Genomic DNA, 16,269 nt, shown 5'->3' with positions numbered 1-16,269 from the left:
GCGAGGGTTCTTCGCGATGATGAGTGATGAGCTTTGGAGGGAACAAAGGCGCTGTGATTCATGTGGTTCCAGAAAGGGGATAAAGGGGATAATGAGCTTCGGAGGGAACGAAAATTTCACTAAGTGTTGTGAGTTTGCTTTAATTTGGATCGAAAAAAAAGAGAGGGAAAAGCGCTTATTAGGCATCATTTTAAAAGCGTACCCAAAACTTAATAAATAGGCTACCTTCAAAAAGCGTTTCCTTTGATATAAAAAGTGGACCCATAGATATTAACATAGGGCTACGCTTTATAAGTGATTTCTATAATACCTAAGGCTACACTTTTTAAATGATGCCAGAATTGTGTTTCTTTTTCTCTAAAAAAAAGGCAACACTGAGAAAAGCGTAGCCTATTCTATAAATAGGCTACGCTTTTCAAATGTAGCTTAAAAAAATGTAGCTGAATGGGTATTTTTCTTGTAGTGTTTCCTCCTCTCCTTTCTATTGATTTTGCAACATTATGTATTTTTTTTCTTCTTTGTTTGATTTTTCCTCCCAAGAAGAATTATAAGAAAACGAAATAAGAAGATGAGGAAGAAGATGAGGAAGAAGATGAGGAGGAGGAAGAGGAAGACTTTTGAATTATGCAGAACTTATCAGAATAAAAATACATCAAAAAATTCTTAAAATATACCCAAATATTTTCGTGTTACACCCAAATTTGCTGCAAATACAGAAAAATATTTTCTCTAATGCTGCATTTTTTTTCTTCTTTTTTTCCTTATTTCTTTCTTTCTTTTAGTTAAATGAATGTGAGTTCATCCTCTTTCAAGTAATTTTGCAGCATTATGTGTTTTTTTCTTCTTTGTTTAATGTTTTTGTTTTTATTCTTGTTAAGAGATTAAAACAAAAAGAAACTTGAGAGAGTAAAACAAAAAGGAAAAGATGAATAAGAAAAAAAAGAAGAAGATGGTGATATGATGAAAAAAAAAGAAGAAGCGGTAGAAGATGAGGAGGAGGAAGAGAAAGAGTTTTGAATTATGCAGAACATATCAGAATAAAAATACACCAAAAAATTCTTAAAATACACCCAAATATCTTCGTACTACACCCAAATTTACTGCAAATATAGAAAAATGTTTCTTCTAATGCTATATTTTTCTTCTAAATTGAACCACACCTCAGCCACTTGATTAGATTCAAAACAATAATCAATTTCGTTCTGATTCAATTGACAATTTGAATCTGAATTATTTATTATCTTCAACAACGAGATAACTGATGATGGAGGAGAAAGAGAAAAAGAAAAGAGGAGAAGAAATTCCAATGAAAAAAGGAAGAAGAGGAGGAAGAGAAAGAGGTGGTGTTGATGACAACGATAACGAGAGAGAAAAATTACGAAGAAGACACGGAGAAAAACGTGAAAGCGCGTGTATATAAATGACTTGTATGACTTGTATGTGAAAAGCGCTTATATGTGGAGAATACTATATATACAGAGACACACACTAGGGGATTGGAGTTTAACAATAATACTCTGCATCCAAGTGATTTCACTAACTAAGTCCAACCAAGTTGTCATAATTAACCTCCTCTATATCTATGCACTACGTAACTGACTTTTAAACGTAAACAACTTCCCACTTTTAACGTAAACGGAAAATCTTTTACTTCTTCTTCTTCTTCTTCCAAATTTGCACACGCAGGTTCTCCTTCTTCTCTCCTCCTCATCTTCCTCCTCCTCCTCCTCCTTCTTCTTTTTCTTCTTCTCTCCCGATGTTGCGTCTTCTTCTTCTTCTTTTTTCTTTTTCGTTATCTTTCTCTTTCGTTATTGTCATCACCAATAATACCAACATTTGCAAACATATTTATTGGTTTTGATTTTCTCTGGTGCCATCATTAAATAATTTCGGTGCATTTTTTAGTTTATTTCGGTTTATTTGTGTGTTAATTGAGGTTCACTTGATGCTGCTGATAAGTATTGACTAATTTTTTTATTCCCTAAGTAATTTCAGTTCATTTTTTAGTTTAATTGAGGTTCATTTGGATTCAGAAATGAATTCGATGTGTTTTTGTTAATGATTAAATCTTTTTTACTGTTTGTTCAAATCTAAACTAATTTCGGTTCATTTGTGTACTAATTAAAGTTCACTTGATGCTACTGATAAGTAGTGACCAAATTTTTTAACAAAGAAGAATAAAATTATTCATTATCACTTTATTCAATTGCATTAGATTCCACTCCGTTCCATTCAATTAGATCAGTTTTGAACAAGCAGTCAAAAAGACTCAATCAACAACAAAAACACATCGAATTCATTTCTGGATCTAAATGAATCTCAAATAAACTAAGAAATAAATCGAAATTACTTAAGAAATAAAAAATTTGGTCAATACTTATCAGCAGCATCAGGTGAACCTCAATTAACACACAAATGAATCGAAATTAGTTCAGTTTCAAACAAGCAGTCAAAAAGACTCAATCATCAACAAAAACACATACAATTTATTTCTGGATCTAAATGAACCTCAATTAAACTAAGAAATGAACTGAAATTATTTAAGAAATAAAAAAAATTGGTCTATACTTATCAGTAGTATCAAGTGAACCTCAATTAGTTCACAAATGAACCGAAATTAGTTCAATTTTGAACAAACAGTCAAAAAGACTCAATCATCAACAAAACACATCGAATTCATTTCTGGATTCAAATAAATCTCAATTAAAAGGAGGAAAAAAAACGCAGCAACAACAACAACAATAAAAGAATGACGATTGAGAGAAAACACGCCAAAAAAAAGGAACGCAAAGAAGAAGAAGAAGGAAGAATGCAAAGACGAAGAAAGAGGAAAGCGAAGAAGAAGACGGAAAAACGGAAAGACGAAGACAAAGAAAAATATATATTGCGTTATTGAAACGCGCGTGTGTACACGCGGGTATAATCAAAGTGATTTTTGTTGAATTTAAACCAATTTAATTAGACTTAATTACCAAAAATACTTAGATGTATAATTAAAGTAGGAGTTTAAATGGATGTACTTAAATTAGGTATTCCGATCCAAACCTTAATTACTTGAAGAAATTTAAACCCCATGTTCGAGAGTGGCATACACTTTTCTAAAAATTTTGATAAACTCATGACCTGGCCTGGATAGAGGATAACTAAGGGTTGTTTATGTGTGGAGTTTAATTAATGAGTTTGTGCTTTGGGCACTCTGAGATCACAATATTAGATTTGGTGGCCAATTATTACAGATGATGCATGTGCCTTGAGAAATAGGTTAAGTAGTAGTGGTGGTGTGGCCACTTCCTTGTGCAATAATTGTAACATGGGTTTTGATTAAGGTCCCATCTATCTTAGATCGATTGAGTTAGTTGCTATGAATAAATGTGTTGATAATTGCTTGGCTTTTACGTCTAGTCACCCTTACTGGTGTCCAGCATATATATGTATCCTTGTTGGATTTGGACATCACGGGAAATATAGTACGCTTATCATGTCTTTAATTACCCTTTTCTTTTCTTACAGGATATCTCTAACCTTTGGTTTCAACGACAAAAACTTAAAAAGATTTTTGGAATTTAAATGTTATTGTTTCCATTCTTTAATATAATGCATGATAAGATGATATGTGCTTCGGACATGCTTCATATCTAAATTAAAGGAAACTCTTTGAGGAGGTCGTGCGTTAAAATGCACAAAAACATCTGTGAAACCGTTTTCTTTTTCGTTTTATCATCTTAATAAATTGCTCTAATTACTATGCCGATTCCAATAATTTTATCGATTTTTTATTAGATTTTGTAACTTTTGTCAATTAAATTTTTATATCATATTAAATTTTATAACTAAATTTTTATCATAATAAAAATATCACAATTATTATCAAAATATTTTATTAAATAAAATAAAATATTCAATCAAGTGTTAAGTACCAGATAAATGATGTAACTAAAATATAAATATAAAAAATAAAAATTTGAATAAAATATGAAAAGAATTAAATAGTTATTTTTAAGAATTATAATTTTTCTATTACAAAAGAGATTATAATAACATTCTCTCTTGAAAAAAAAATACATTTTTCTTTAAATATATAAGAAAATATCTTTCAAAGAAAAAAAAATCTCAAAAAAACTAAAATATTTCTATTACTTTTATTAGATTAAAATTGATGAAAAATAAAATAAAAAAATTTAATTTATAGGCGAACCTCTATTACGTAAATCACCCATAATATGAAGTTGTTAATCTTTCTCTCCCTTCTGCCATCAAAATTTGGTGGCTATTATCAAGGAGTATTTTTCTTCTTTTCATTGTTTAAATTTTTTTTCATAACATTAACTTTACTAACTTTACAATCTCCATTTAAAACTAATTTTAGCGTGAATTTTCTGCATATCTCTATGTCTTTCTTCTACTACTTTTTGAATAAAGTGATATTATACTTCAATGTATTTAGTCTTTGAATGAAATATTGAATTCCTTGCAACATGCAAGATACTCTAACTGTCACGATACATAGAAATTTTATGTCGTTTGTGTCCAAGTTCTTCCATTAACCTTTGGATCCAAATAACTTTTTTGCATACTTGTATAACTATCATATATTCAACTTCTGTAGTAGATGGAGCTACAACATAGTTTGTAACTTAGATAGCCAACTCACAGCTCCTCCTATAAGTATGAACACATATCTTGTAGTAGATTTTTCTTTATTAAGATCACCTACAAATTCTGAATCGACATATCTATTGACGATGAGTTCCGATCCTCCAAAACATAATGCAACATTCGAGGTCTCTTTGATGTATCTTAGGATCCTCTTAATAACATTCCAATGCTCTTTATCCATATTTTCCAAAAGCAACTTACCACCGCAGCTGTTTGAATAATATCTGGTCTTGTACAGATCATGGCATACACATAAGGCTTCCCATTATTGATGCATATGGTACTCGAGATATTTCCATCATCTCTGCTTTACTACTAGGACACAAACCTGAGGATAATTTAAAATTTATAAGAAAGGGAATCGAAATTGGCTCACATTATTGCATGTTGAAGCGTTACAAGATCTTTCTCAAATAGTTCTTTTGCGATAGCCAAAATTTTCTATCCTTTTTATTTCGATAGATTTGCATCCCTAAAATCTTGTTTGCTGATTTCAAGTCTTTCGTTCAAATTCTCCAGTCAACTATGCTATTAGTTTTGAATTTGATTTTTAGTGGAATCTACCACTAATATGTCATCCACATACAATAGTAAAATAATGAAATCTTTATCATTAAATCTCTTGTAATAGCTAAAATATGTTTTATTCAAGTTTTGTTCTATTTTTAATAGAAAGTGAGATATCTCAATGTCAATAGAAATGAAAGAAATGAAATTAAAAGATAAAAAGAAAAAATGTAATATGTTGAAGGCAAAATTAAATTGCAGATATTAAAAGAAATATGAAATTAAAAAAATTATGAAGAAAGAAATATAAACATAAAAAAAAGAATATATAAAAAAATTAATAAAAAAATTAAAAAATAAAATTATAAATGTTTGAGTTAAAAAAAATTATTTAAAATTTTTTATTTTTATTCTGTTATACTAAAGAGACTGAAAATATTGAGTTTCTAATAAATATTTTTTAAAAGAATGACACTATTTATAATGTTTGTCTAAAATTTTATTTACAGACTATCTTATATAAATTGATCGTTACTTTTTGATACGTCATTTTTGACAAATTCAAATTATAGTTATAACTGTTTTTATTCTTCGTTTATTATCAATTAAAAACTTCAGCAAACAATTGAACTGTGAGATGACTTAAATTACTCTCAATTAAAATAAATACATAACATAAATATACAATAATATTAATTTATAATTATTTTTTAAATAATATTTTTTAATTAATAATATTTTATGTCTAATAACATGATGCCTTCTAAAATTTCTTACTTAAAAAAATGAAATGAAAAAAAGTAAGAAAATGTTGTTATTTATAATAACAAAAGCACTATATATACATATTATTTTTTTGCCATAATTATTATTAATATTATTATTCTTATAATACTTTTTTTAGAATCTTTTATACTTGTCGAATAAAAAGCTATGAAAAAAATCCTAAAATGAAAGAAAAAAAATGACTTTGTAATTTCCGACACCGTTTTGTACATAAAATATGTTAAATGGTACAATCTCAATTCATAACATTCTCTTTATTCATTCCAAAAGAACACTTATATAAAGTGGGACTAAATTTTTAAAGTGGTTCTTAGATTGACTCTATATATCATTATTGTTTTTGAGATTTCAATTACAATAATTATATTTTTGAATTAAAAAAATTGCATCATATTAATCTCTGATCTATTTTCTGTTAACGATGTACTGACATAACTTGATGACACGTGTCAGCTCATGGTTTGACCACGTATAATAATATGATAACGTGTCGGTTAGTGACACGCAACATGTTAACGTGGATGATTATGCCACATGTTACAATGCTATTTTGCTATATGTCGGATTATGCCACATGTCACAATATTATTTGTCCACGTGTTATCCACTATGTCATCGTTACATATGCATCAAATTAGTCCTTTACTTTGCATCAAATGACTAATTTTAGTCTCTAAAATTAAATGCTGTACACCAAATTAGTCCCTTCATCTGTTTTTTCTCTTTTTTTTTTTATAAATTCAAATTTTTTAATATCTTTGAATATACTAATTTTAATTTTATCTTTTCACAAGTTATTTAAATACAAGTACTTTTATAAAATATTTTTAAAATTTTAGTTTTAATTATACAATTTTTTTTCTACAATATTTTATTAAAAGAATTATATGAGATATTGATATTGATTTAGTAAAGAGTGTAAGTTAAGAGTATAATAATATTTCTTAATACAAACTTTTTAATATTTAACACCTTAATAAATATTTTAAGAATACTTAATATGACTCTTTTTAACTAATATAAATTCATTATTTTCGTCCATTTTAAGAATGTCCGATTCCCCATATAATTGACTTCTCACTAAATTAATAAGATAGATTTATACTATCGATTATAATAATTCATTTTATCTATAACTTATCTAGGTGGCATTTTCATATATTACACTATTAATTAATATAAGCACTTACTGTAACCATGGCTTGAACAGTATTAAAACAGATACAAATAAACACAAGGGGTAATAATAAAGTTTTGGATTTAGCTAATATGTGCTCTAACGATACAAGTTAAAATTATTAATTAAAAATTTATTATAAAAAACCGTTTAATAAAAAATATAATTAAAATTAGTATATAAAAAAATATTGAGAATTTTAAATTGAGTTAAACCCAACTTTGGTCCCTGAGATTGACCAGTTGCACTGCTTTGGTCCCTAACTTTTCAATTGCTATAATTTTATCCCCGGATTAAAAAAAGTGCGCCAATATAGTTCCTCCATCCTCAACGCTGTTAATGAGATAGCTCAAGTCTTGCCATGTTGGATATATTAAAACAACGTTGTTCACTTGGCGCTAAAAGAACACTAAATGATGTCATTTCAGGGTTTGAACAATACTAAAAGGGAGGGGTATAAGTTTTAGTATTGTTCAAGCCCTCAAACTACGTCATTTAGTGCCTTCTTTAGCGTCAAAACGCATACGACGTCGTTTTAATATGTCTAGCGTGACAAGACTTGAGCTACGTTACTAACAGTGTTGAGTTCCAGCGACAGAAGATACACAAGGGACTACATTGGTGCACTTTTTGAATTTGGGGACCAAATTGTAACAATTGAAAAGTCAGGGACCAAATCAGTACAACTCGCCAATCTCAGGGACCAAAGTGGGGCTTAACTCATTTTAAATTTACAAAAAAATGTGAAAAAACTGATGAAGGGACTAATTTGGTGCACGACATTCAATTTCAGGGATTAAAATGAGTCATTTGATGCAAAGTAAGAGACCAATTTGGTGCATATGTAATAGTGACATAGTGGATGACACATTGGACAAATAACATTGCGACACCTGGCATAATCCGACATGTGGCAAAATAGCATTGCGACAGTGGCATAACTATCCACGTCAGTATGTCACGGGTCGCTGACCAATACGTTACCATACCGTTACACGTGGCCAAACCCTAAGATGACACGTGTCATCAAAGGTCCATGTCATCAAGCCACGTCAGCGCGTCATTAACGGAAAATGGGTCAGGGACTAATATGGTGCAATTTTTTCAATCGCAAAGACATAATTGGTGCAATTAGAATTTCAGGGACGATTTTGGTACATAACGTCAATCTCAGGGACCACTTTAGAATTTAGTCACCAAAATAGTGTGGAAGCGACACTTGGAAGCATTAAAATATTGCTTTGAAGACCACAAGGTGCATAAGGAACCTAATGCTTTTCTTTTTCTTGTCCTTTTTTTTCTGTATTTCTGAGTTCAAATCAAGATTTGACTTCTGAATCATTATCCTTCAATTTTATATTGTTGCTATCTTTAGGAATTTTTTCAATGAGTAAATGCCCAAAATGGTCCCTGAATTTAAAATCGCTATTCAATTTAGTCCTTGATTTTAAAAATAACTAACTAAATTCCTGAAATTCGAAAACGTGCATCTCCGTTAGTCTCTCGCAGAAGTGCTGTCTAAACGTTGATGATGTGGAGCGTGAACTGCCATGTGGGCATTCCATTAAATGACGTCGTTGAGGGAGAGAATGCCCTAAGTGTGTGAAACGACGTCGTTCAACATCTTCTCCCCTTTGAATAAACAATTCTCGCTGGTCCCCCCTCCACTTCAACATTTCCCACTAAAACCTCAAAAAAGCTTTCTCTTCTTTTCTATTCGTTCGTTCTCCCATACTTCCCACTCACACTTTCTCGCCAGCGATCATCCTTAGAATTTATTCTCTCCGGTCAGTGAAGGACTTATCGACGAAGCACCACCTTCGCACACTGCCGACGGTGAGAGGTAAGAGTTCATTTTGATCCTTCTCTTCCATTTTTTGTATTTCGTTGAGGGTTTTTGATACTTATGTGTGACGAGTTGTTGTATACATAAGTGAGTGGTTTAGAATGTTCTGGTTGTTAATGGCGCAAATGTTAGAGTTTAGGGTTTCTGATATGAACCTTATAACCACATAAATCATAATTTGGTTTAAGTTATAGTCAATAGGAAGTAAATATATGCGTTCTTATTACAAATATAGTGTTGATTTCTTGTTTTTTGCAACATGGTTGTTTTGCGACAAAATGATAAATGCTACCTGCTTTGTACATTGTGCTATAAACTTCAGATGCCTGATCGATTGAAACTTATTTTTCACCATGGTGGAAAGTTTGAAACAGATCCCGGTGAAAATTTCATCTACACATTTGACTTGTATGATAAATGGGTTGGAGTCGATGAAGACTATCTTGACGTGTTTCCGGTAACAGGTTATTATAGAGAATTGGGGTATGACAAGGCTGAAGCATGTTGGTTTTTGGACCCTGCAGATGGGTTGGAGTTTGGTTTTAGGAGATTGCAAGTGGACCAGGACCTTGTTAGTATAATCAAGCACTGCCATGAGAATAACAACGCCATCCACATCTATTTTGAGCATGGACTTTTAGTTCCTGATATAATTGATGTAATGGAGTTGGCTGAGACTGAAGATGATGATCATCATGCTATAAGCCAGAAAGTTGGAATGGAAGCCATGGAGGAAGGTAGAGTAGAAGGTGTTGAAGCTGTGAAGGAAACTAGCACAATATTAAGTCAACTTGAAGAACCAATTACCTTTATCCCAGTTGAATTGAAATCCACTATACCAAGCCCACTGTCTCCTGCCCACTACCCCCTATCCACTGCCCCCAGCCCATTGCCCCCAAGTTCACTGCCCCAGCCCACTGCCTCCAAGTCTATTCCACCAAAATTCACTGCCCTCAATTTTAATGTCCCAAAACCTTCACAGGCCAAGTCCCCTAAATCTCTATCCCAACCAAATCCTATTACTTCTAAACTCATATCTGATAAAGTCTTCTCTCAACCCACCCCCTCAACCAACGATGCACAAACCAAGAAACCTAGTGCATCAAAGAAATAAGCCAAGCCTATTAACTTTAAATTCAACACTTATACAAAAATGCCTAGAAGGTATATCACAAGATCACAAGTCTGGAGGAAACAAGTAAGCAAGGAGCTAGTTCACTTGAATGTTGAGAGCTCATCTGATTCTTATGAGTCTGTAGAGGACAATTTATACAAGCCACACATGCCACTTGAGTGTGTGAACTCAAGCAGTGACAACGATGATGATGTTGGTCCTTCCAACGATAGGAAGAAAAGGAAGACTGGCGATGACAATGATAAAGGCAAGAAAAAGGCTATTAGTGATGAAGATATTTTTCGTCCCCCTTCAATGAATGCATATGATTATGAGAAGGAGGTAGATGATGATGAGAAAAAAGAAAACTTGCAATGTATGTAAAGTATATTTTTTTATAATTAATGCCATTTAAATATATGTATTGATTTTATTCTTTCTTTTTCAGTGATGTAATGCATGAATTTGTATGGAAGTGTCTTTTTCTGATGATAGTTGGAAATCTGATGAACTAAAGACTCCACCAGACTCTGAAGACGATGTAGACCCAGCTGTGAATCCCATCTTCAATGATGCTGCCAAGTTTGGACATGTGAGGTTAGAGCTAGGTATGGAGTTTACTATTAGGGATGCTTTTAAGAAAGGGGTTAGAAATTATACGTTGCAAGAGGGTAGGGGTGTTAGGTACAAGAAAAATGACACTACCAGATGTAGGGTGGTATGCAAGAATGAAGATTGTCCCTGGATGGTATTTTGTTCTTATAACAAACCGAATGGATGTTGGCAGATTAAGACGTTTAATGATGATCATACATGTGAGAGAACTTTCAAGAATAGATGTACAACTAGGTCTTGGGTAACTGATATACTTGTTAAGAAGGTTATGAAGCTCCTTACATTTAAGACACTGTGAGGTTTTTAATTACTTTAAGGCAAAAACTGGAATATTTTTTTCTAGAACTACAATTACAAGAGCTTTGGGTGATGCAAGGAAGATAGTGAGGGGGATGAAGCTGTAGAATATGCTAAACTCAGAGATTATACAGAGTAGCTATTGAGATCTAATCCGGAATCAACTGTCAAATTAGGTGTTATTCCAATGCCTAACAAAGAAGGTGTATTTGAAAGGTTTTATGTCTGTTTGGATAGATATAAGAAAGGTTTTGTGGGTGGTTGTAGACCCTTAGTAGGACTAGATGGGGCTTTTTTGAAGACCTATTATGGAGGTTGACTGTTGTGCGCCATGGGTCAGGATGTAAATAATCATGTGTACCTAATTGCATGGGCTATTGTTCATATTGAGAACAAAGATAACTGGAAGTGGTTCTTGGAGCTCTTGCATGAAGACATTGGAGACCAGACAAAGCATGGTTGGTGCTTCATCTCTAACATGCAGAAGGTAACCTATATGCTTCAATTAGAGGCACGTTATATGATTTTGAGGACCATTTTGAATTAATGAACACAATTCGAAGGACCATTTTATATTAATAATTGGTTTCAAACACAATAATTCATTTTAAATTCAATTGGTTTCAAATAAAATAAAATCAATTCTAACAATATTTTGTTGAAATCACACCCTTACAAGATTAATATCATTGACATTTTGCTGATTTGAAGGCCAAAAGAGGCTGTTAATAATCATGTCTGCTATGTTTGGGGTGAACTCATAGTTACTATCACTTTTTCTAGCATTGTACTGTAATTGTTGACTTCTTTTGGAGTACTTCATTTGATATATTAAATTTTGGGTGTCCCTTATTAACTTAGACTAATTCATATAGACTAGCTTTACTGGAATTTTTTTTATTTATTTTTGGTGACTAGCCTTGATGGATTTGTATAGTATAAAAACTTGATTAGAAACTTGCTGGATTGGTAATACTGATTCAAGAATTCCATTCGTTATCTGTCCTTTGTAGTTTGTAGCAATATTTATGCTATTAACTTCATTTGGTATACTATTATTATTCCAATTGCAGAATTTAGGAATCCTTAAGTGCATAACTTCAAATTAGCCCATTTTTTTTAATTTATTATTATATAACTGGTAAAACTCAAGAATTCTTTATTTGCTCATTTTTTTAGTGACTATTTTACTATCTTGTAGGGTCTGATCCCAGTATTGCGTGAGGTTATGCCAGGTGCGCATCACCGCTTCTGTGGGTGGCACCTGTGGCAAAATTTCTAGAAACAATGGAAGGACTCACACTTGAAGAGTTTGCTTTGGAAGTGTGCTAGAGAAATGATTGTCCAGGAATTTAATGGGCATATGGAGTCTATAAAGAGGGTGAATGAGAAGGTGTGGGCATATTTAGACAAGTTTCCTAGGCAGGCATGGACCAGGGTTCACTACAAGGACTTTCCAAAGGTTGATAATCTGTGTAACAACATGTGTGAGGTGTTTAATATTGCCACCAAACCATACAGATGCAAGCCCATCTTGACTTTACTGGAGGAGGTTAGGAGGTATGCCATGACTAGTATGGCAAGGAACAAACTAAAACTCTCTAGCCATGTGGGACACCTACCTCCGATTCAACAAAGTAGACTTGCGAAGGAGAGGTATCACCGCAACTATCATACACCAATGTGGTCTGGAGATGCGGCTGAGGTCATGTTTGAAGTGCATGGTGAACCACATAATGTGGTGGTTGATTTGGGAAACCAAACATGTAGCTGCAGGTCTTGGCAGTTATCGGGTAAGTAATATTTTGTTTTTTTCTTTTTGTGTAATTGCACGGTAGTATACCTATCCACACACTTTATTACTCAATTTTATTCTTTGCTAGGGTTACCTTGTCGTCATGTAATAGTTGCAATTTCAGTCATGAATGGTAGACCCAAGAATTATGTCCATGCATGGCTAACAATGGGATCATACAACAAGACTTATGAGTACCATATCAACTTGGTAAGAGGCCAAGAGTTGTGGGAGACCTCACAATACCTCCATTGCTTACCACCTGTAAGGAGCAAGCCCCGTGGCAGGCCATCACGTTATGCAAGAAAAAAAGATGCACATAAGGCACCTGTTCGGGGGAGCCAAGAGCGCATTGTAACAAAATTGAAGAGAAAATATGACAAATTCACCTGTGGAACATGTGGAGATGTTGGTCACACAACAAGGAGTTGTAAAATAGCCAAAAAAAATAAAAAGTTGATGAGATAGCAACTGCTGCAAAAGCTGCTAAAGATGCTGCAAATGAGGGTGACGCTGGTGCTAAAGGTAAGGAAGGTAAGATTGTTGGTGTAGAAGGTGAGGCTGGTGCTGAAGGAGGACAAATTGAAATTCAAACAAAAGTTGCTACTGAAGGGGGTCAAGGAGCTAAACAAGAACCTGCAACTCAGGTAATAATATTAATAAAAACATTAATCAAAATTAGAGCTTGAGTTAATCAATTTGGATTGACTTGTGGAACATATTAATCTTTAGAAACAAATCCGTTTTTTTGTTAACTTGAGAGGATATGTTTTTGGTTTCATGTTATGATTCTTGACAGTGTCATCATCCATATAATCACATTTTTTTTTCTCACAAATCCTTCATTATTATTATTTTTAGCATTACGGATGTATTGTTGTTATTACTATCACAGGCTGCAAAGACTACAAAAAATGTCAAGAAAGGGCTTCTGAGGACTAAAAGTGAGAGGCACAACAAACTCCCTGTCAAGAGGACAACTTCATCCACTGTTGCGGCTGCTCCACATCCAACTGAGATTTCAAGAGAGACTATTCAGGGAGCTAATGCAGCAACCTCTGAAAAATTGGCCTCCTTCTTGAAATTTGTTCCAACTCCAGGATTCAACCGATCGAAAAAAATGTCTAGCTAGCACAAAGTGTAGTGGCCTTTTGAGTTCATTCTCTTGTAGTTAAATGCTATGGTTAAACAATGTATTTTTTGTGATGTAACCTTTGAAACCTGTATGCATGACCTTTGATGTTGTTATAGCCTATGATGTTTTGGGTTGTGATAGTATGTTTAGCACAAACAACACTTGTTTCATGCTCCGAAAAATATTATGGTATGTTAAATTAATTTCATATTAGTTTTGTTGAATATTTTGGTTTATCTCTTTTTTGTTTAATTGATCACAATTTTAGCAGAACAAGTGCAGCATCAAGAGTTGAACTCATGCAAAATTAGTGTTTCATTTCATTCCATCTTCATCAAGACATTACATACCACTTAAGAAATTTAAAATTTCATCATCATTTTTTTACTATAAACCCCAACAAGCTAAAACCTAAACACACACTAAAAGTAACTACAAAAGCCAATAGCACCATTGTCATTATCTTCACGGTCTTAACATCACTCTCCAAGCTTGTCATCCTCCAATTTAACTCGTGCAAAACTTCTTGTGGAATGGGTGTTGCACAAACTAGTTTTTCACATCCATCAGCCCAGCAAAAAAATTACAATGGATTTCATACTGCAAAGTAAAAAACGCAGGTGAATCCAAACTCAAAGTGAAACCATCTTAACATTTTTTTCACAGCCATAACCTTACCTCATAGTTCGGACAACCATAAAATAGTCTACCAGGATTCTCTGCCGTTGTTGAGTACTTCATCACCGTCTGAAGCCCATAATTGTAGAAAACGGCATTCTTACCTCCCCTATTGCGCATTCCTTTGCTGCCATAAGGTCTCCCTGCAGAGTTGTTCCTACTTGAGTTACTTTGGCTTCTCTCGCCACCACCCATCATCACTCACGCAGACGAGAAATCAAGATGAACTGAAAGAGGGTAGAGAGGTCGAAAAAGAGAAGACAATAATTTGGGGATTAGTCTTTATAATTGAAAATGGACTAATTTGGGTATTATTAAGAAATTCCAGATACCAATTTGAATCAAATTCAACCTTGGTACCCATCAGCATACAGCTGGAATGCCTACATGGCAGTTCATGCTCCACATCATCAATGTTTAGATGGCACTTCTGCGAGGGACTAATGGAGATGCACGTTTTCAAATTTCAGGGATTTAGTTGGTCTTTTTTAAAAGTCAAGGAATAAATTGAATAACGATTTGAAATCCAGGAACCATTTTGGGCATTTACTCTTTTTCAATTTAATATGAGTTCAATTAGTCAATTAATTATTTTAAAGTTTATTTAAAATTTTTAATTAAAACTTATCTCTCTATTCTTTTTTCATTTATTTCTAATTTTGAAGAGTTAGAGCTTATTAAAATTTATTTGACTTAATTTTTTTGTCATATTTTTTTTTAATATTAGAGATCAAGCTCAGTACCCACAAAATATTACAACACTTGGGTAAGCTTTTTTTTTAATTATTATTAGCACTATTCAAATGGATTTATTAACAATATTATACAATATAAATATCTTTGGGTATTCTTTCTTAAAGAATATTTGGTATTATATTTCAATCATTGCAAATAAAGATATTCACATCAAATTTTAATATTAGATCTTATCTCCTCGCTTGAATGCTCATTTTTCATGTTTAAATTTTTTTTATTCATATTCTTATAGATTTGGGGCTATTAAAAGATTAGAAATAAAGTGACACTGAAAGAAAAATGTTGAGTACTGTCGGATTTATCGACAGAAAAATGAAAAAAATCCGTCGGTACTATGTTGTTCTGAGAGTTACCTGAAACATGATTTGAGCCTGAACGTGGGGTCCAAACTCCTTCTGAGGCAACGTCCGACTTGTGCTGGTGCCAAGGTGCCGCTGTCCGAGTTCCTTATGAGGATGTGGGCGTGGTACCTGCAAGAAACTTCTATGCTTAAGTTAGGAAGGGGTTTAAGCATGTTTTTAGTAGATTGGATTTTGAATATACCTGAGGTTTTGCCAGTGCCTTTATAGTAGAAAGATAACCACCTTTTTAGAGTAGTTCTAACTTTGATAGTGGATGACCGTTCCCTTATTCTTGAAAATTTGTTGAGATCTACCTTCTAGATAAAATGGTGAAGGGTTAAATACTTTTTTCGTCTCTAACGTTTTGGGTTAAAATCAAAATCGTCCCTCACCTTTTTTCGTTATTAATATCATCCTCCACATTTAAAAACGCTTTAAAATCATCCTTTTCCTAATTCTTGGACTAAAATATCCTTCATCATCATCCTCCTCCTCCTCACCTTCCTCACCCCACCACCTCCACTGCCACCAACATTGCTGGCGAGAAGAAGAAGGCTTTACCGGCG

Source organism: Arachis ipaensis, chromosome B3 (assembly GCF_059453495.1).
Source record: "Arachis ipaensis isolate K30076 ecotype BB chromosome B3, ASM5945349v1, whole genome shotgun sequence".
Taxonomy (NCBI): Eukaryota; Viridiplantae; Streptophyta; class Magnoliopsida; order Fabales; family Fabaceae; genus Arachis; species Arachis ipaensis.
This window is presented reverse-complemented; position numbering follows the sequence as displayed.